Genomic DNA, 23,801 nt, shown 5'->3' with positions numbered 1-23,801 from the left:
CTCGTTACACTGCTAACCAAACTTCAAAATGTTTCGTGTAATGCACGAAAAATTTCTAGAAGTGTCCGAATACTTTCCTGAGCCACTGTATACATACGTTGTGTGGCAGAGACACTTTTAATGAAATATTACCAATTGGTCGTTTTAACGATAGTTCCAGCGTTAAAGAACACAAATACAAAGCGAGGAATTGAAACGGACAGTAAAACCAGCGCGAAAATTGATAACTTCGAAACCACTGAAGACCAGTAGTCCTCTCGGCGAGGAAGAATCCTGGTAATTAGAAACGATTGGTGGTTTCGGGTAATAACGAAAATGAAACTTCCCTCGGTGTGGAAACCCCTTTCTTCAATTGACAGTTTATTAACGACGCCCGCAGCGTGGGCGGGGAAAGTTGTGTGAGAAAAATGGTCAAATGAGTTTTCAAGTCCTCCCTTTGTTCCGTCGAAACTTTCCAAGGAAAACAACAATATTTTTCACACGTCCTCTCCTCGCTGTTCTTCTCGCCGAGCCCTGCGAGAAAAAGAATAATCCCTCCCTTCGGTAGGATTCCTTTTTTCATGGATAGGGGAAAGCTTGGCATATCATCATCCTTAATCCTTCTTTTTCTTTCTCCGTCCGTTATTTTAGAAGGGGTGGCAACAGGCCTCGCACGAAACACGCGTCTTTTACCGAAAGTATGCGCATATTTCTCGCGTAAAATACCGCGGTGAAATCGCGGAGTTGTTCATTGAAAGTCACGACAACTTTTCCGGCCTCTTTGTTCTTCCAGACGCGAACTCGCGACTAGGTAAATTAGAAGTCTGCCTTAATGTCTTCTTAATGTCTTCTCAGTGTTTTATAGTCTTGTATTTTCTATGGACCCTTCTATTTTTCGGCAGAACGGCATAAAACATCTGCATCGAGTCACTGGAAGTTGTGGAAGCTCCTCGTGTTCCGATAGTTCCACGGTTTTCGTCTATTTTTCTTTACGTGAAATAATATTGGTAGATTAATACACGGTAAGGGAAAAATATGTTTTCATTGACATATTTTCGTTGGTGTAGCGTTTTCATTGGTTATTGGGAAACGCTTCGTTCCTATTTGAAAAATCCTGAAAATATCGAAGGATTGGTAAATCACAGACAGTTTGGCTACCTGAAATCTCAAGCAGAACAGTAATACGTCGTATATCTTCATTGCTTATCGGAGAACATTCCTTCGTTGTCCTCGTTTAAAAATTCTTGAAACGTTCAAGGAATATTATATTCTAGATAGAGGAAATCTAAATTCTAAAGAAAATAAAAAGATAATTTTCCTGGTATATATAACTACTACTGTATCAAATTTTAAGGTCGATTTTTTATAAAAGGCTGCACGTGCGGCTCGTAATTTTTCTTCCCCGTAACCTTCGATTATCTTTATTCACAGCCCTCGACGATTTTTCATAATTCGTTCCCTGCTCTTCGCAAAGTGTTATCATGTGTCTGAAAGGATGAAATCCGTTTCTGGATTGGAAAGACGTGATGGGAAAGCGCGGCGTATCGCCGTCGCGTCTAAATTTAATTACGGAAACATCGGTTGGCCGTAGCGAGCCGGTTGTTTAAGAATCTAGCGAGAAGATACCGTGAAACTTTCGAGAAACTGGAAGTGCTCTGGCTGGTAGAATGGCCGGAGTTTAAATTCCTCTTCGTAAATCCGATACAAGCGCGGGGATCCTATCCTCCTTGCAAATCCTCGATCGATATCGCTTCGTTGCTCGATATTCTTCATCGTAAATTTAAATCCGATTTCCTTTCCCTGTCTCTCTGCCAGAACCTGCAACCTGGGCTGCTTCTTGTCTCTTCGTTAATGCGTACTCATTATGACCGGCGTGAAAACTTCCCTCGTAACGCGCCACCGTACCGTATTTCTCGAAAACGAAACTTGGAGATTAGCATTTGGACGGATGAAACACGGGATTAACGACAACGATCACGGACACGATGTTCTCCGCGTAATTGTGCGAGTCCTGACGTTGTTTCACGCGAAATTTCGCTGAGTTTCGCGTATCGAAGATGATGAACTGTCGGATAAGTTGATCTCTATAAATGGAATGGTTTTGCTATTACCGCAGAAATAGTATTTTAAATATATATATAGTATTAATATAGATTTCGGTCTTTGACAGTAGGAGAATTTAATAGAAACGTTCAAGTATACAGCGATGAACGTTTGATCAGATTTGCTTCGCTCGCGCCTTTTCGCACTCGACTTCGTTCCACGCATTAGCTCGTAATACGTGAAAGCATATGAAGCATTCACAATGGAGTATTTATTGTACTGTTTGGTGAATGAACAAAATTCTTATTCAAAGTCCATTTCTTTATATGTTAACAAAATATAAAAATGTACAAATATTCGCATTTCATTTATAAGCTTTCCGAAGCATTCGCTGTTTTCTTGGCAACAGTATCGCTAAAATAAGGCGGATTTGACGTACGGTACTGTAACATCGTCTTATTTGTCTATTTATTTCGTTTCTCCCTCGTTCCTCCATGCATCATTTATACAACATTGTTTTAATTTTTGGCTTACGAATTATGTATACATATTTACTACATCACTGTCTATGTTATAAATTACAGATCACGGGACAAAGATATGATAGGTTTCATTTTTTGTCTTTCGAAGATCTTGCGAACATCACAGAAGAAGATACGTAATATCCTTCAGTAATGGAGCTTCTTAAAAGCCAAGCTGATCAACTATTGAAATAAAGCGCAAAATGATGGATGAAAGGCGCAATAAATATGCTAGTTTATCGATTAAGAGAGGGCCGATACATCGCCGTGGGCCAACTTATCGCCGATACGGAAATTGATGAAGCACGCCGTGCCGCGTTAATTGCATCGCAAACTCGTTAATTATGCACGCGAGTCGCTTCACGGAAATTTGTAATAATTTAGCCGGAGCGCTATGGCTTTCTGATGGATTCAATCGCTGATGGAAATTCGGTTCTGAGTTTCGTTGATGCAGCAATTTGTTATTTAAATATCATTAAACACGTTTGCTCATAGAATATTCGATCTTGATCGCTTTAAGATGACCGTGAGCCTTTTATTTTCTGGCATTGATTAATTATGCTTCAGATTAGGGTATTGTAATGCGAGCAAAGACCCAAAGCAACTTGGAGCCGCAAAAAAATTAAGGGACGTAGTACCTTATCTTCTCTCAACACGTACCTTTCTCTTTAGATTTATCTAGTCATTAATCTCTTATTATTGATCTGATCGAATTGGGTACACAGACATGGTTGACATTTTGGACGAATGAAACTTCACTCGTTAGTTATATTCTTTTGTGGAACCTGCTGGTCTAGGTTTATTGATTTCTTCGTGTAGAAACTAGTTGATGTTTCACTTACGTGACAGTCACATTTCAAGAAAATGGAACAATGGAAGCGTAAGAAGAGAAAATTGTGATTCCTGTTCTAAAATTCGAATACAATATTTATAATTCTAATCTTAGTTATTTTTCTTATTCTCGTATCCTAGCGACAGAAATGTAAGAATAATAAAAAAGAAATTCCAATAATAAAAAGGGAAACAACGAAAGAACGCAAAGTTACAATGGGAAAAAAAGAGCAACACTAAAGCAAAAACACATGCACTAAAAAGGAATTTCAGCGATAGAAAGATGATATGAAACAAATGTTAACAATAGGAGAAGTAGAAAGATACTAAAGGCAGGAATTTTGGCAATAGGGAAGTCAATTCAAGGAGTTTCGGCAATTTACAGAAACGAATAGTACAAGAAAAATAAAAAGGGAATTCCAGCATATGTATAAAAATACAATACATCTCTGCTAAAAAGGAATTTCAGCAACAGAAAGATAAAGTGAAACAAATTATAGCAATAAAAATAGGAGGTTAATAAAGAAATGAATTTCTGTAATGGAGAAGTCAATTCAAAGAATTTCAGCAATTGACAGAAACAAATAATACAAAAACAATAAAAGAGGAATTCCAGCATACATATATAGAAATACAATACAGCTACACTAAAAAGAAATTTAACAATGAAATGGTGTACATGTATATGTGTATGTGTGCATATGTACTAAAAAAGGAATTTCAGCAATATGCAGAAAAAGTATCACAAAAATACTAAAAATGGAATTCCAGTGATAAAGAATCAGTACAATCGACACCAAGAAAAGAATTAGAATCGTAAAGGGAAGAGCTAATCCACTAAAAAGGGAAGTTAAATTACAATCACGCAGCCACTCCCTGTCAGTCGAATAGTTACGCAAGACAGTGGGAAACGTCAGGGTTTCTGAATTAATTTTCCTTCCTCTTATCGAAGTTCCACGCGATGCCGTGCTCGCAAGACCGTGAAGTCAGTCCCGTCGAACAATCCCTAAAAGCGACTTCCGCTCGATACAGCGTGTATAATCTGTTGGCCGTCGGCCAGAGGCCAGTCATTCGACAGATTCTGTTTTCCTGCGTTTCGTCGATTGCACAAACTGCCATGGAGATTACAACCACTGTCTGATGGATCTCGTGTTTCCGAGTTTCTCTTAGCTCGTTAAAAGTTCCCGCACCCCGTGCCTCTGCGGGTAAAAATTCGATAGGGATGCGGCACAAAACTGTAACCGTAGCCTTTGTTAGTCGAACAGAAATCCATTCTGCGCGATGTGTATACATATATTCGCCGATGTCGGGCAAATTTTTCTACAACCACCAGTTTCTAGATGTTCCTGGAGGAAATCGAGATTAATTTTGTAGCGCGAAAGTGTGGACAAAACGAATGCTGAGGGTTGCACGAGGAAATAGGCCTGTACATTTATTTCATTCGTCGATGGAACATCGGGTATATTCAACATGTTCAAAATAATAATATTGAGAAATACATTGAAATTTGATCGTGCAGAAATGCATAGAATGTACATCATATGCAAAAGTATAATATATAAAATATTCAAAGTATTCTTTGCATTGTTCAATGGATAAGACAGTCTTGTTTTCTAAGTTTTATCTTTTTAATTATATTTATAAAAATACGGGTTTTTAAATAAATGTCCTCGATTTGATCATTTTGTTACAAAATTTTTCGCTGACTGGAGAATTGCATAGTTGAAAACGCATTTGAATGAACGAGGCTACTAAGTTGATTAATCATTCTTTCGGCCACTGATTAACACCGTTTGGATCGATTGGACACGAAACATTTACAAGTTCAAACAGATTCGTTGACTTGTCCTAATCAATCTCATTCATTGTCGCGACGAGCACGAAAGTGGTAGCGAGAGACGCTTTGTTTCGCGGAAAATAAAGGGCGGCACAATAAACGCGTTTTAATTACGAAGAGCACCACTCCGTGGTTTCTTTTATCCGACATCTCTTTTTTTACCAACGGCAACTTTGTGCACACTGAGACAAAAATGTGTGTTTCAGGTCAAAGGAAAGCTCGCGTTCAAGTGCATCATGATAAAATAGTGAAATTGATTCCACTAGCTGTGGAAAAGATAGCATCGATGACTGCCCTTTGAAGTATTCGAAAAAAATCAATCGAATCGAACAAAGTAAAGAGGTTTATCTATATAAGTCTTCGTCTTTTTGGGAATTGAAAATCTCTGAAAGGTTTCGTCGATCTTTAGAACATGATTTTAATTCGTCGTAAAGCTTTCGATAACATCGATGTCTTTGAAAGTTGTCTCAAAGTCCTCGACCAGTTTTTACGCCGCGTTTTGACAGTCAAAGATACTCTCAATAAAAATCAATGGTTTGACCTGCTTTGAATACTGGTTAAAATGTCGAGATAATTAAAATTGCTCCAAGTAAACGTAATTCTATCGGCATATTAATGGAATTGATATGTAGAATCTCTGATTCAAGAAATGTATCCTTTTTCGATATTCTTTTTGTGCTAATACACGAGGATTTTATAAGATGCATAAACATATAAAATACAAATTTTAATTAAATAACCTAATAAATGAAACCTAGCAAATTTGTATCCCTTTAAAAATTACATTTGTTTTTTAAACAGATCTGAGGGCAAAATGGTTCGTATCATCGAGTAGTTCCTGCTGTAGACGTTCACGCGTATATTCGTTACAAGAATAAGTGTTTGTGCGTACAATAGAACTTCGTTTATCCGGACCAGTCGGGGGACAAAATATTTCTGATAATCGATAAGTTTGGATAATAGGAGCTCACTCGCTACCCTCACCAGCCGTTGCTGTGAGTTTCCATAATAGATGTTGACGTTCGGATAACTGAGGTTGGACAACAATTTCGACATAAATTATGTTAAATTATGTTAAATTATATGTCAACTTAGACACAACACATAGACGTGTACGACTTCGGAATACGTGTTCGTATAACTGAAAGTACGTTCGAGCGTGATTCGAATAATGAGAGGCTCAGTTACGAGTTTGTATAGTTATACGACGATAAACAAAGACTGGTTTGTATAAACGAACTTCTACTGTATTATGAAATTACGCTCGATCGTAGTTCGGATAATAGAGGCTCAGCATTAACTTGTTGGGATGAATGAGGTGCGGATAAACGAAGCTCTAGTGTACTATCTTTCCCCCTATATGCTCAATGCCAAACATTTTTCTTGTTATAACCTTCTAAATCTCCTTACCCACAAGAAAAAAAAAGAAACGAATATCTAATACCACATACTGTATAAGCTGTCACTGGTAATTTTCTGTACGTCGATCAGACGCTCCCGGATCAACGATATCGGGAACGATCTCCGATCGGACCTGTCGAGAGATCGGAAGCTCGTCCAAAGTGAAATCCTCGACAGAAATTGTTCCCGATGGAACCATTCAGAGACTGAAGATACAAGGTAGCGATTAATTACGCGACGCGTTATCAGATCCCTTTGCACATTATCGGCCGCCCACGCACAAATCTGTCATGCTGTCGGATACGTGCGCCTTCCTTTGAATCGACGTCGTTTGGATCTCGTCAGATCTACAGCTTTTGTCAAAGGTTGAACAGAGAAGCGAACGTGTAGAGGTCGGCGAGAGAGTTTGTTATGTACAAAAGCGTGACTCGTTAATCTCCGGAAAATCTTAATCTCGGGTGTTTGAACGACGAAATCGATATTATGCAAACCGAGGCCAATAAATTGCTAGCTAGCTGACCGAGAGGGCTAAGGCTCTCTCTTTACGGTTCCCAGATACGTCGATTCGCGTATACCAGTTGCACTGGCTGCTCCACGGCGATTGCTGTTAATCGTTATGGCACGGCAAATCCGTCGTTAAATTCGCTTTATCGCCGGTTTGAGGGATATCTGCCCCATTGGATTTTAAGTTACGACGCGATCTTTCCGGGAAACTGAAATTGAAGATGTTTCTCTGGTTGAAGTGGCGGATATTTCGACGACAGTTCCCGGTGATGCGAACTGGTTTTAGAGCGGAGTATTCTAATTTGTGTATTTGAATTTTGTGAATAGTGCAGGTTACACGACTAACAAATGTAGTATATACTTATTTTTCCTGTCAGAATCCTGGTATTTTCCATTAGTTCTCTTTGAGATCCTTGTAATGCTAGATCCTTCTACAGTTTTCTTGCACAGTTGAAATAATATTAATGCTACTATTGATGCTAGGAAATACATTGTTAGTGAAATATTACAAGTCACAAATTTCTACAAATAAATATTATAATCTGCAGATTCTCCGGTGACCTTATGTATAATATGAAACTATAAGATTCACGAAAGGAAAGACTATAATCTGCAATTTGTAACTTACCAATTTTCTGATATTAATGGCTAGTAAATTATTGTGCAAGAAGGATCAGGCGATGAACACTTTTTAGCCCAGCTGTTTACTAATCAATTTGAAACTGACTAGATAATTCGACGATCCAATTCTTCTGCAAATCTAATGCTTTTCACAAAAGGAAAAGAAGAAAAACAGAAGGCTTTATCTGTGTGTTAAAGTGTTGATTAGTTTTGTGGAACAGAGACACTAGTTTCGAAATTCCGTTGTTTCCAAGATTAGTGATTGTTCATTTTTGGCCGTCGAGAAAGTTTTCCAATACCACACCAGATCGTTGATTCTTTTTCTATACTTCGATTAAATTATCTCGAGGTAGTTTCGAAATCGCCTCATGCTTCCTACGATGCTACGGTCAAGAATAAAGTTGTTTTTCGTTTGAAAACCTTGGAAAACTACACTGGTCCGAACTTTGCGTGCAGGCCAATTTACATAATTAAATTGCATCCACTTTCTACTTTACGAAGACTTGCTCCCCAGACGCAACAGTTAACCTAATAATCACATTGCCTTTTTAAATTTCCATTTTCATTAAGTTCATTTCTTTATTCTCAATGTATATATAGACTAAGAATCGTAATGACGTAAGTCTGTCCGTTGTTATTCTTTATAAAATGTTGGTTTGTGCTACATGTTGAATATCGAATTACCTATTGCTCATAAACATGGTAAGAAACATTGAATCATTCCTCATTAACACGAATACGCGGAGTGAACGTTCGAAAGTATCGTTAATCCTTCCAGTCTTGAAATTGTAATAATACGTTCTGTAAAATATATATCCGCCATGCTGAATCCCTAAATTTACTGATTCCGCGTAGCGTATAATCAATCGATCTTTTCTTATCATTTAACGCCTGTTCTGATTGATTTTGTGCGAAAAATGTAATGTCCAAATCACTTGGATATTGTTCGATCTTCGCACGTCATCTAAGATAAGAATTATAATGAATTAAATACAACTAATGATTGACAAATTTATTCGGTACAGAATGTCTTGCCACAGGAATATAGAGTATCGGATAGAAGAAATTTTAAAATTGAAATACTCTAAATTTTAGTAACTCTTGTACCAACAATGTTTTACCACATTCGTGACAGTTATATATTTTGTGGTATATATCATATTTATTCATTGCTCTTATTAAATATAAATTCATATTGTAAAATTATGGTGTCTTGTTTTACTCCTTTTTTTATAATCTTTCTTTCGTCTACAACTGTACGTGCATATTCAACAGTGAAATGGTTATTCAAATTTGTCAGATCACGAATCACATCGCCGCAATTCTCAGTCCCTCAATTATCAGACAATCCTTAAAATTCACCTATCAGTTTCTTAAAATCTCGAGTGCTAAAATTCACCTGTAATTCACCGGAACCGATTCGCTTAAAATTTGTCGAAATTTGAACTTTTCAAACCAGCACCGTAGCGATTAATTATCCAATGGACCCTTGAAATTCGGTTATCGCGCTCTCAAAACCTCAAACCTTAAAATTCACCCACAACTTTCTCAAAATTGCAACGATCCGCTTAAAATTCGCCGAAATTCTAAGTTTTTCAGCAATCGTCGTAACGTTGCCGCGACACTAAATCCTTCGATTGGTCCTCGGGTATCATAAACTTGTGTCGTTTGTTTGCTCGTTGCTTTCCGCAAAGTTTACGTGTTCGTGTCTCTTCTCGCCACTTTGCACGATTCGTCCTGGTGGCAAGCCATTCGACGTTCGATTTTCCCCGGGGACATAAATATTCCATTGGAAGTCGGAAGCATCCTTAATCCAACAGTTTTGTCGCTAAATTTATCCCTGGGTATAAAGAGCTTATCCTACCGGCTATCTATCTCGCCTATCGACGTTGCTACGAGCTTTTTCTTCCCTGTGTAACCATCCCTCTCTTTCTCTTTCGCTCCCTCTCTATCTGTCTCTCTTTCTCTCTTTCATAGCTCTGCGTCCCTTGCTTCGATTCTTTCATCCCCCGCAGTACCGAAGGATGAAACGAGCGGGACGATGTCCCAAACCTCGTCCATTCTCCTTGACTCGATCATCCGACGATCGATTTATCCCCTAGGTGGTTAACCAGCCTTCTGGAAACGCGATAATCAGCGCCTCGACACGTCTTACCGCGTAATGCACAAAGAAACTCTCAAAGTGCATTCCATTTTATCCGACACCCTACTACCCCTTTTCGATCCATCCTCTGGTATAAACACCCTTCTCCATTCTGTTCCAATCTCACGCCAGTCAGGGATTACTCCTTGAAGCTGACCGAACGTTCATTAGAGTTGATGGAGGATCTTCGCTGAATGATACGTGCTTTGTTTCAAACTTTTATTTTTTCTTTCTTTTTTTCTAGTTTATTTGAAGTGATTCTGTTGTGCTGGATTAGTTTATGCGACGGAGAATAATATTCCAGGGCTGAGTTTATATTTTATTTCCGTTTTAGGGATGTTTAGGGATAGCAACAGAGAGCTTTTGGTGCTGATAATTAGAACTCGATTATTTGAAAATGGATACGAGTCTTGCGATTGGAGTATCTCCGCAGAAGATCAAAGTGTCTCTATAAAATCAGGATTAGCGAATGATTTTCAGTTCTGACGAGAAGCTGCACTTTTAATCACGGAAAATTTACAGCCATCGGTTTTGCCACTTTTATCCTTTGGAAACGAGTTTTTCCTAGCATAATTTAATTACAATTTTTAAAAAATTTGAAAGGATGTAAAAATACCTACCAATCTCTATTACATCGTTCAATCCGTCGATAAGTCAAATATTTAACGCTTTTTTCAATCAAAATACAAATACGACGGAAATAAATTTGAATGGAAAATTTCGCTTAAATCAATTCATCGCTTTTAATAATTTTTTGTTATTAGACTATTTCTGCATTTGAGAAAAATTTAAACGTAAAAAAATACATAAAACGTAAAAAAAAAACGTAAAATACATAAAAATATACTAATAATTACTTTAGACTAAAGAAAATAATGCGTAAATTTGCATAAGCTCCCGCAGTTTATCTCTGATGCTGTATCAGTCTATTATTTGCTAACGTTTAATTATTCACTTAAATCTCTATAGCCACTCGAGTAGCTAGTAATTAATTTTAACGAGATCTCATAAAGAAAGCATCGAACCTGGAATTCCAGCTGCTTCCGCTTATTTTTCTTCTAGCTCGCAGTTATGTCGGAGGCGCGTTTTCTCGCGTTGATTGGACATAGAATAATCACATTTCGTGCGAATGGGGTTGGATTTCGTTTACCAGCCAATTAGAGGTAACTCGACGGAAAGAGAAGGAGTAGAAGTCCCGATAACCGGATAGTCGGATATCCAGATAAGCATGCTTTCAGGGCCGACGGTGTCGTGTTGGATTTATGGAGTGAAGGTATTCTCGAGTCGTAAATTCAGGTGTACAGGTTGATAGGCATAGTCACGAGGAAGCAACCCTTCCAGTTCCGGTTACAATCGTTCAACAGCGGGATAGGTACACTCGCGTGTGTCGTTATCTCGGTTTGTTGTTTTAGTCGCGCCGCTTTCTTCCGGAAAACGCTCGATTATCTAAACGAATTGCTTTTCCATTGCGATTCGTAATCGACTATTTGATTGAAGAGCGGAAATATAAGAGAAATTAGGGCCAGAGTTTTACGTGTATATGCTGTGGATAACACACGAAGTAAAATATATTAAGGTAGTATTTTTTGAGTCAGCTAGGCTATAACATCTTGAGATTCGATCTGGAACTTTGCATAAAGGAATCATAAAGTGTCGTATACCATGGAACATCATTAAATGTCTCTAATGTCATATATCATGTATATTACAAGACAGCTGTCATATACATTACGAGACTATAATATATTAACGAAAGAACGAGGAGATATTGTTTTATGAAACAAATGGTTCATTGGAAAATACGAAAATATCGATATTTTTGTTTGATAAATATTATATTAACAACTTATTCAATTTTAAAATACTCGTTCCGCTCAATATTGCTCTGATACAATATGTTTTATCTACTCGTAATCCAAAACCTAATAAAAATTAATACGAAGTAGATATTTTCTAAAAGTATTTAGAAACTTCAGTTTGAATTGACAAAAACACAACTTGATTAAATTCATCGTTTTATCCGCAACAAATACTCGATAAAAAATTGATTAAAGTAATCTTTCTTTCTGCAATCATGAAATTTGTTATACAATGACGGAGTATTTTTCTGAACGGTTACCGATATTGTTTATTTAGTGACAATTCATTTGAATCGTCTATTTGATTCTATTAAAACGTATCAAATATCGAGAAGATGAATGGGAAGGATGATTGATCGAATCTAACGCTGCTAGTTTAGCGACACATTGTACGATTTATGTTTCGCCAAGCAAAATGACATTTCCGACGTGTACCTGAGGGAAATCATAGAAGCTAAACCATGTTCTCGACAACAGCCTGTACTGCATTCTCCTCTAAATCTCTTGGTTTTACTTCTCGTCGATATTAACCCTTTTTTTCATCTATATATCATCCTCGAATTTCTCTTCTGTAGTTTTGTAAAAAGTTAAATTTAATGAAACAAAGAACATTTCGAAAGACATCAAATTTAGACGATTCACCTACGTTTTAAGTTTACGACTTAAAATATTTTTTACTATTTTTTACTATTTTTTAAGTATACTGTAATAAATCCTACGAAAACTCAATGATGCAACTAATAATTAAAATTAATAACAGTCAATTGCTATTTATCTCGATAAGATCCAATTTTCACTTTTAATCAAATTTCCTATAAAAAATAATTGCAACTAAAAATAACTTTCTATAAAACACATTGCAACGTTCCTGAGGCTTGCAGCCCTCAAATTAGAAAGCCAGCTTTCAAGCGATATTGCCCCGTAATTTGGGGAATTAGGATACGTAAAAATCCATTCGCTGCTTGGAGCAACGCTTTCTGTTACTTTATTTCTTTCACGCAAACCGCGTTATTTCACGATGGGGCGAATTCATGGACAGCGCTCGTAAACATCGTATCGAGAAACAACGAACGGCGCTTTAAATCAAGCGTAATTCCCAAGACGACGACGACGAGTGAGGTAAAGGAAAAAGAGATCGGAGGGAAGAGAAGGAGGAAAAGGAAAGAAAATGGTTGGTCCGCCTCTTGGTCCACTCGGCGGAACAAAAGGAAGAAGAAAAATTCAGCGGAATCGAGTCTGGCAAACATGTAACCCGGGGAAATTGCGTTAACTTCCAAGTCAATAAAAGCTTTCCGTCCTCGGATTACGTGGTTGGCGTGAGCGGAGTTTAATTGACGGGTTTCTGCTACGAAATCGCGCGAAACGCGAATAAAACGACGCGGAAAGCTTATAAATTTTATCGAATTCTCCTATTTCATTTCTTCCTCTCTTTTGTATTTTCTCTATGGTTCTTTTCCCTCTCTTTATTACAGCGGGATTAGCCGGCTTGTGTATCCAAGAGCCAATATAAAGTTTCGTAACGAAAGGCGCTGTGTGCTCGTGTAAGTCGAGGTTCGTTTCCATCGAGGTCGCTTTTAAAGGAGTGCGAGATTTTTAGTTCGTAAACAAGGGTCTCTCGGGAAGTTTCTGCATTCAGTTATCTTCGGTTAGTCGTGGAGCGTAACCTAACGCGATCCACGTCAACCAACTTCCTCCATCCGGCGTCTTAACCCATTAGACGGCACGGTTTCGCGAATACGGTGTGTCTTTGCGAACTACCCTGACTTGGAGTTTTAGCGCTCGAATCGAGGGGGAGGGGAACCGTTTCTGCTCGATGGAAAATTGATATTGTCTGGGAACCGTGGAATTGACTGAGAAAATTCGTTACATAGTTTGAAACGTATGAAAGGTAACTCTAGAACGCGTTGCGATCGCATTGAATTCTGTGAAAAGAATGGCATCAATTATTTGGATTTTAATATAATAATTTTTCTCTCAAATTTCCTTTTCTATTCTCTCTTTTGCCGTTTTCTGTGATTATTTTTCTAACCTACTGGAAATGTTTAATGTGATTATTATCGTTATTGACAAAGGAGCCAGGTGGCCCATTTTGTACATCAAATTGCACGAAACAGAGTGCAGGAAAAGTAGCGAATATAATAATATAATGAAAAAACGGAATGATGAATGCAAGAATGATAGAATATAAGTATAAAAAGAACAAGATACTTACCCAGGGATCTCTTAATTTTGATGCATCGCTGCTTTTGTACTCGGAACGCATCGTATCCAGAGATCTAAAATTAAAATTACTTCAAAACATTTTTGTTCAAAAATGTCATTCAGCAGAAATTAATTTTTATTTAAATGGAAAAAGTTTTCAATAAATCTAAAGGAAATTTCTTACGAAATAAAATGATTAAAAAATATTAATTTCTAATCGTGCTGATCACGAATAACCGTTATGAATGATTAAAATTTTCTTTGACTACATAGATAACTATTACCGATGGTGAAAATTTAATTTTGGCTACCAGTAATTAATATCGATGATTGGAATTGTTTTTGGTTGCCATTTTTTGGTTGCCAAGAATTACCGATGGCCCGAATTTTATTTTCGTTACCGATACCCATTATCGATGGCGAAAAATTTGTTTAATTACCGCTAACCGACATCGACGACAAATTTTTCTAGTTACATTCGACTATTGTCAATTGTTATTAACATTTCTGCTAATTAGTATATTAATACAAGTGTTAATAAAAATACTGTACTATAATACCTTTCATCCTATTCCTTGTTTTATGTATTTTCATACCGTTTCTTTTCGCTAATAAGATGTGTATAAATTTCATAATTTATATTTTGTATGCTGTCAATACATATGTACTAATTATAAATAACGGTAGTAATAATTGACAATAGCTGAATATAACCAGAAAATGTTGTTCTCGTGGATAACGGTTATCGGTAACTAAAATAAAATTCAGGTCGCCGATAATGGTTACTGGTAACCAAAATTAAATTTCCGTCATCTATAATGGTTATTCGTAACCGAACTAAAATCCGCGTCATAGATAATGATTATCGATAATCAAACCATTTTTAATCACTTGCAATAGCTATCCGTAACAAAACAATTTAATTAAAGATATTAGCTCTTATACCATAACTTTGAAAATTTGTCTGATAACGGTTATGATGTCTGATGGTATCATATTTATATTCGGAGAGTTAAAATCAACCTAAATAAAACTAATTCGCAGTGATCAATCTTTAATTCCGTGACTAAAGAAGTTTCATAGTGAGGGATGACCCAGTTAACAGGTTGAATAGATAAGATAAACTTCATTTCCATTCTCACGTTATTTATTCTTACAAGGTAGGGCTTTTAGTAGACTATTTCCAGAGCTTCTTTTAAAAGCATTCATTTAAATGCAACCTGTACAGTTGCTGATATACACAGCACCCTGCATAACGTGATATCACCGTCTGTAGGTTGATCCCATGTGTAAAGATAAGTCGAATATGTAGAATAGGATTTTTTCCTTCAAGGCTCAGTTTCCGGAAGAATCAGCTTCGAAGATTTGCTCGATATGTCGAACAGATATCCGTGTTGCTTCAGCACGTGCTTCTTCACATATCTCAGTATGTGGCATTTAATTCAATGTATATGGCACTTAAAAGGAAGAATTCTTTTCATACTCGCGTCCTTTGAAATCTGGAATATCGACATATGTGAAATCAACAGGCGATTCAGTGCACACATATCGCACGAATTTTCAATCTCGATTTTCTCAAGAACCAAGTCTTGTGCGAAACAATTTTATCCCACATTCTCGGCTTATTTTTAAAGGCAAAATCACCTCCTAGTCGATCGTACTGTGTTATCAAGAACACTATGTATCATTCTCTGCTGTGTTCCTTCGCAACTGTGCAACAACTTGTCGACCCTCGGTCAGAATTATTTCCTCGAACGACGACAGATTAAAATAGGATGGACCCTTCGTTCTAAAAGGATTTATTACAAACGAAACATTTGTCCATTCATTTAATAATAAATCTAGGATATTCTGTTCCACTGTCTAAATATATTTAGCTACCGATTTCAGAGAGGAACGAGCGGTTCATTGATAAGAAGAGGGTTATTTCGCGGGTTTATAGGAGTTTGGCAGAGGAAAGATTTTAATCTGGGACGCGCATTCTACGGTCCTTTAATATCAGCCATTACGTTGCGGGAATAAATCGTGAAATAAGAGGGCTGCGTTCTATTATGCTGGCCCTACCCCTCGATAGCGCGTGATTTATGCAAAATTGCACGAATAACCCACGCAGTCGAGGAGCTACTGCAATAGACTTGTGCAATAAAGTGCAGTTGCGAGTGATCACGAACAAAAGCGTCCACCTTCAGCTGCACAATGGTTTTGGTGCTGTTCGACGAGCTATAATTGATACTCATGATACTATCATATGTATTATAGTAGAATAACGTTTGAAATGAAAAAGAAATGGTCGATTAAACGGTAAGAATTATTCATCGGCTAATTAACTTTATAAATTATTGTGTTGATGTGAAATAAAATTTTGAAAAGAAAGTGGGGCGTGTAATTAGTCAAAGATAAAGTCAGAATAGATATAGAATTTTAAAATGCATTAGATTAATTGAACGAAAGAAGTAATTAGTGGATTAATACTCTACTATCAGTCCATCTAGCTAAATTACAATTCAGTAGTTTCGTGTCGACTGTTAACACAGCTATTATTTTTCTCGTGCTATAAATAGTGCTGACAATATTTAATAGAACATAACGCTGTGAAATAAAACTGTGCACCACGCTATTAATTCCTAAATACATGGAAATCCGCGTATATATCTTTTTAGATTACTTTGTCGCCTGCAGGCTACCAGCGAAAAGGATTGATAGTACTTTTGTCACGAATATTGCTCGTTAAACGTATATATTTTTATCGGGTGCAATGACAAAAAATGAACGAGACATTGCTCACACAGTGATGGTATCTTATCTTACAAAAATTTGTCATTGAACGGGTTCTGATATCTGTTAGGAAATCTTGGTTAACTTTTTAAGTAGCGTTTTTCAGCGCCAGAGATGGCGTCGGTGATCGGTGTTCGAACTTAATACTAAACGACTAGGTCGCGTGTTGAAAGTAATTGCAAATTTCTACACCACTTTGATCACCAGCCAGCTATTTAAATCGGATTTTCGCATTTTTTCGGTATCAGAAATTTTGACTCGTAAATGATTTCCTCTCTCCCTTTTAATAATCTAAAATTAGGGCGTGCGAATACATTTTTTTTTTTTCGCTCGATGATCTCGAATCTTTCGTGCAATCTAATAGCAGGTCAAAGTACATTGTACCAGCGATGTAATGTAATAAATCTTTTAAATATACCTTTGTCGAAGCTTCGACAATTTTTACGTTTAATCATACGTCCAGAATTTATTTAAAAATTCCTCTTTGTAAACCCTACATCGAATCATACACTTTCAACGTTAGTTTTAATTGGATATAAAGGGGTGCAAATAACAAAGATTTTTATTCTTTCATTCCTGTAAATTGTTGTTAATTGAATGTTCACAAGTTTAAATCATCCCATTCTACAAAAGTGTGTCGATTCCGATATTTTCGAAATCAATTTATTTCGACAATAATATTTTTGACAAATCTGATAACGAATAACTAAATTCCGGACTTTTATGCATTTGTGGAGAAGTCGTAAAAATGCACAGAATGAACATGATATTTAGAAATATAGAATATATCCAAATTTTCAATAATACTTAATAAACAAAACCATTTTCTATCTAGGTTATATCTTCTCGATTATATTCTTAAAAATATAAATTTTTATAAACGTCTGCAGTTTACTAATATCACAGTGCATGGTGCATTTTGTATTAGAAGAAATACAAAAACTGGAAACTGTCATAACGTCCTCGAGTTTTCTTATGGAATATCTTTAGCGCGTCCGCTTCGAGTCGTAACTTCTGATACAAATACTGCATTATTCATGGAGCATGGTTTGTCCGCGATTTTGAGTTCTGGACCAGTCTCGTGCCTGTCGTAGTTGAATAATTAACACGGATAAGTTACCCTGGCACGCTGCATCTTACCGCCACCTTCTCCAAACTTTCCATCGACGTGCGTCGCACTTGTTTCTCTTTCCTCTCTTTGGCTAAATAAAAGCACGAAGATTCGGCTATAACGCGGAAAAATAGACACAGCAGAGCGGAGAAGGGGGAAGCGAATATATATCTTTTGCTTCGATGGAAATTCTTTGTGGCAACTTGCGAAAGAATTTTCATACCCGAAACTACTGTAGTTTGGTTGTTTTGAGGAAAGGCGACGGTGGAATATTCGAAAATAACTTGTCTCAATAATGGTAGATTAATTTCAAAGTTAAATATTAAAAATTCTTACTTTTTTTTATTTGCCTATCATTATACAATTTGGCCTAAATAAATTGTTACAAGCTATTTTTTGTCAGAAATGCAATCAAGATATCAATGTAATATCTGTTTTAAATTAAATCCTTCAAGAGAGGTAATCTTCTAGCGTGGAATTTTTCTGCTACAACTGCTAGGAAGTAAAAGGTCCTTTTGTCTTTTTTTTTATTGGAAGAAGCGTTTGAAAGGTATTTTGATCTAATATTCTTCAGGATATTATTATCAATATTAAGCATTGAAACTTCGAGTGGAATCATATATACATAGAATGTATGAACACACTTGAATTACAGACCGATAACCCAATTCCTATAGTAAATTTGTATTTGCGATTGTTCGTGATTATGTCGAGAGACGCTTGAATTCAGAATACCGATATGTAGAACTCTCTTTGAATAAATCAGAAATATTAAATCTTGGAAATATTTCATTCCGCATATATTTTCGAAATGTTCCGATATTATGCGACTTAAGCAATTACGCATTTTAATAAAATATACGACGTATAAAATAACCGAGAACGAGAGAACAGATTTTATTTGAGATTTTTCAAGGATTGCCTTCAACTACTCCCAATCTTTGAAAGTGACATGTTACTAGTTAACTCTAAGTTGGAGCGAAGTGACAGATCTTGAAAGTAATCTGTGATAGAAAAGGAGAATATCGTAGAAAGATGAAAGTTTATAAATATTAGCCTTTTAATGAGATTTAAAAATATTTAGCAAAAGATTAGGATATACGTGTATAACGATATTTCCTAGAATACAGAGTAAACATTTTCTAAAATGTAGAGTAAATATTTTCTGAAGAATAATAAATAAATATAACTACAAAAGTGATAAATAAAGAATTACAGAGTAAAATTTTTGTAAAATGTAGAGTAAATATTTTCTAACAGATAATAAATATTTCGCCCACAATCTATGGATCTAAAAATATCCTGAAACGATCATTCAGATCATTATTTTATCAACTGGTGTGCGAACTGTGGTGTATTAACTCGATTCCTTTTTTCTCTCGTCACTGAAATAGAAATCACTTCTCATCCTGCCAGAAAAATTTCAGATTCCACGTGATACTTACATTTCGCGATAAGTAAAGCGTCCAGGGAAGTAAACTGGAAGAGAACCGGGTCTTGCCGCCACTTTACCCCGTCGACGTTTCAAAATTATCAAATAAAATCTGTCTTCTCGCGGTCGAGCTGAAAGCTTCTTTTCACGATAAACACATTCCCTGCCGTGTTCCCGCAGAAACTCGGTTTCTCATGAAAACTCTGGTTGATCGTAATAAAAGCGCGTTATGTACACTTTCTTTTCTCTTCTTTCAGAAAATTGATAACGCGGATTCAGATAACAGGACTAAGAGCGCGCGTTTTTATCGGTAAATGGAAACTTCTGTTTAGAACAAAAATGACCGAAGGATTTTTCTTTCGCGATCTCGCGCCTGGACGTTGCATGCAACTTTCTGACGATACTAACGATCACTCGTTATTCTTCCCCTCGAGGAAACTTCGATTTTCCGAGATGCTTTTTCCACCGAAAAATTTCCATGGAGAGGAATTCGTTCGCGTTCGAGATTTTCTCATACTTGCGTTAACCGCGTCGTGCCTGTCGATGACGTTTCCGTTTTCTTTGATTTATTATGTTCTCTTATTATAGTTCCCCTGATTTCTGCTTGTTTTTAGAACTTTTACTTCCACGATGCTCGATGATTTTGAAGGTATTTTATATTTTTCTTCATATTTGGTATATTTAATTTCGATGTATTTGCCACATCACTATTACACATTTATTGCATATATATATATATATATATATATATATATATATATATATGTTATATAATAAACATATATCTTTAAAAAACGACAGATAAATCAATATCATTATATAACATGAGAGGATTGGCCTAATCACTTTTTAATTATTTAGCGAAGTGTTTTGTTGGGCTACCGCCGAATCATTGATTCCCCTAGAACACGTAGTAATTATAGACCCGATAATGATCGATAACAATGCTAATTAATCACAAAATCTGAACCGATTCCAGGACGCCAATAAATTATGAATCACGTTTCACACAATGACTATATGAAGTTAACCCATTTCTAAGCTATCCAGACTTATTCAACGTTTAAAGTCTTCAAAAATACATGAGATACTCGTTACATTAATACAATCATGCTCAAATCAACAATTAATTTCTATTATAGATTCCAAATACTATTTAACTATCTCAAAGTAAAATAAAATTCCATAGAACTATGAAACATCTTTTAAATAAATTTATAAATTCTAAATAGTTAAATGTTCAGTATTCACAAATATTAATATTTATTATAAATCGAAGAAGTATTTAATTGTCTCAAAATAAAATTGTTTAAAGAATTACGAAATATTTACTGAAAAAAATGTATAAATTTGAAATCGTCAAATATTCAACATCCGTTGAAAATTAATCGAAATTAAATTAATCCAAGTTCAAAATTCAAATATTTCGTACGTTCGTTCGACGCGATATCATTGTCGCGAATGTTTCTATTTCTTGATACGTGTTTCGGTGGATGGATAGTAGTAAAAAGATACGATAAATCGCGGTCAAAGCAATATGAAAAGAGAAACCGACAGTAATAATGGCAACCGGGCAGAAACTCGTGGAAAATATGACAAACTGACGTAGTCGCGAGGAGAACGGTTGTAACAGTAACGCGGCATGAAATATACAAAGTTAGAAAATTGGGTTGTGAGCGAAGTTAATCCCTCGGCGTGGTTAACTTTTGTACGTGCATAGAATATGAAATTTTCGAACTCGCGGGAATTCAGCTTTAATGCCACGTTAATAGTACATCGTTTTCGATGATAATACGAAACAGAGACTCTCGCGAATTAGTTTTTTATCCCGAAATCTTTTTGCGTCGCAGATTCTCTTTTTCAGAAATACAAAACGAAAGCTTTCGTTTGAAATATCGTGGCAGATATTTTTTATCCAATTTCATTCATTCTCTTTCTTTGATAAATTTGGAAATTTATAGAATTTCACGAATTAGTTCGCCACTTTGAAATCTTTGCGCGTCATTCCCTTTTTGAAAATTATTTTCTTCTCGTAAAATGAAATATTCCCTTTAGAATATTATAATACACTTTTTGGAAAATTTCACAAATTCCCTGCCACCTATGATTTTAAATATTTTCATGGAATAAGAACGTAAGAGTTTGACTTTGAAAATCGTGGTGCATCTTTTATAAAATTTCATTGCTTCTCTTTTATCTCTCATAAATTTCGAAGTTATCCTGGATCAACTTGGAGGATTTTACGAATTAGTTCTCTGCCTCGAAACTTTTGCAAATTATATTCCCTTTTTGGGAAGCATGGTAAAGCAAAAGTTTCTTTCGGAAAATTGTGCCCTGTCTTTTGCCAAATTTCGTCGATTCTCTTTTGTCTCTGATGAAGTTGGAACTTATTTTCAACGAATTTGAGATTCGCGAATTAGTTTCTATCTCCGAACTTTTGCAAATTATCCTCTCTTTTTTTTAGAGCTATGACGAAGTAAAAGTTTTTATTCAGAAAATTTCCGTGCACTTCCTGCAGAATCTCGACGATTGCTTTTCAGTCCTGGGAAACCTCTACGATTTAATTTTCTATCTCGAAGTATTCACTTTCGTTTATTTCTTTGGCAATGCCAAATTTTTTATCTTCTTTGTGATATTCGATAATACATAGACTGTGCATGTTCTTGCAAACTTATATTTTTATAAACGCAACTGAAAAGAATGAAATTTAAATAGAGATTTGTTTCACCCATCAGACATCATGAGTGTTATACTCTCAATGTTTCATAAAATTATATATTCGTGTAAGGTAACGATTCAGAAATGTTCATCACTAATATATGTATGTAGATTCTTTATATCATAAAATTCTAAACGAATTAATAATTCCAGGTACTTCAATTTAATAATTTTGTGAAGATTTTCAAATTTTTTCTTATTTCCTGTAATCATTAATATTTATGATATATTTTAAACCAATACTTACATATGAATATAACTAATATTTATTTATTAACTTTGGGCTAACAAGCGCATTATGTACATTTCTCCATTTTCAAATTTCCCATAAATGCATAAATATCTGCACTCTAATAAGTAGACTATACATATTTTTGAGGATATAATTTAAAAATGTAGAACTCTCGATAGAAAATCATATTTATATAACGCGTGCATTCTGTGCAAGTTTACATTTTCCAATTTTCTATAAATGCAAATGCCATCTGAAAATACGCAGTCTGTTCGTAAGTGAAGGCCGTAAAATAACACGAGCAATAGATTTAATTTAATTCGTAGAGATTTAATTCCTCGGGTTAGGATAGATTTGTGGATTTGATCTCCGATAATGTATAATAAGCAGGATAGCTTAGTCTCTTCCGCAGACGTTAAACGACTGTCTCCAAGGGCCCAGGCTGCGACAGACTCGTTCCTTGTGCAACCTCGTCTGAAACGATTGAAGGGACCAGAGTCGAGGTCTCTCGCGACACGAACAGCCGGGGCGATTGACCTGGCTGACCTGACCCAGAGTTGCCTCGGTCGGAGTTAGCTGAGATCGGGTAAAATCGGCCAGGTTCGAGCACGTCCGCGGTTGTTCGACCCCCTTCCTCGCTCTCGTGCAAGTAGAGTCGCTCGATATTTCAGCGGACGCGCCAGTAAACGCTTATTCCACTGTCGACCGACGCGGATCCAACATGGGTTCGCCCAATCGTGTATTAGACAATATTTCCAAATCTAATACATGTTCTATTTTTTGTCTAGAGTTGACTTTTGTAAATGTACGCACTGCTTAAAACGATTAACTGTTTTTTTAACCAAGAACGTGCACTTTTTCTTCCTTTTTTCTTTTCTGGATAATCGTGTCTCCTAATGATTGAAAGTAACTCACAAAAATATTCAAATGATTGTAGAAGCATTTTACGAATTTTACATATGTGTTATACGAAACATTTTGAAATTTCATTAACACTAATATTATGCTTTCATACGTAATGTTTGAAACAAATCTGGAAATGTACGTACGAGCAACGAAATATTTTGTTCAACTATGTCATCGATATTTAGTGAGACCATCTTTAACACTTATTATATTTTTATATTATTATATTTCTCACCTTATTCAATACATAAGTTGCCGTAAATATCTTGTAACTTGCACACAGTTTCAGATTGCTTTCAAATTTTACTGATATAATCATGACAGTCAGACATCAGAGTACCAATAAGACTTCAAAATGTTTCAAACTTTTATAACACGTACAGTATATTCGTAAAAGCTTTTTATGGTAAATATTCAAGTACTTTCAATGAATCAAAATGTATTTGTCAATACGAAATGGAACATAAGTTAGGCTTGAAATTGATTCAGGTGTACTGCAGGATTAGGCTGAAAATGAATATTGCGTTTGAAATACGGATTTCGAAGGATCAAGAAGATCCTTTGGATTTATTCAACGTAGCGCTAATGGTAGTTGATAATCTAAAGGAATGTAAATCACTGAATTAATAAAGATTTCAATTCTCGTTATTGTTGCGGTAATAAAAAGAGAAATTTTATTTAAATAT

The 23,801-nt window shown here is 35.8% G+C and overlaps 1 protein-coding gene and 1 long non-coding RNA gene across 6 annotated transcripts in view; both read left to right on the top strand.

The window, feature by feature from the left end:
- Positions 1 to 23,774, top strand: part of LOC138187085 (uncharacterized) — a 74,414-nt gene extending 50,640 nt beyond the window's left edge. Inside the window, exon 3 of the long non-coding RNA XR_011175086.1 lies at positions 23,616 to 23,774. This is a non-coding gene — a long non-coding RNA (uncharacterized LOC138187085). The remainder of the gene's footprint in view (positions 1 to 23,615) is intronic.
- The window catches only part of rho-5 (rhomboid-5), a 284,621-nt gene that overhangs the window by 189,476 nt on the left and 71,344 nt on the right, over positions 1 to 23,801 (top strand). The window lies entirely within an intron of this gene.

The sequence above is a fragment of the Bombus flavifrons genome, chromosome 14 (genome assembly GCF_040668555.2).
Source record: "Bombus flavifrons isolate JBK064 chromosome 14, iyBomFlav1_principal, whole genome shotgun sequence".
NCBI lineage: Eukaryota > Metazoa > Arthropoda > Insecta > Hymenoptera > Apidae > Bombus > Bombus flavifrons.
Note: the sequence above shows the minus strand (reverse complement) of the source record. Positions and strands in the feature narration are given on the sequence as shown.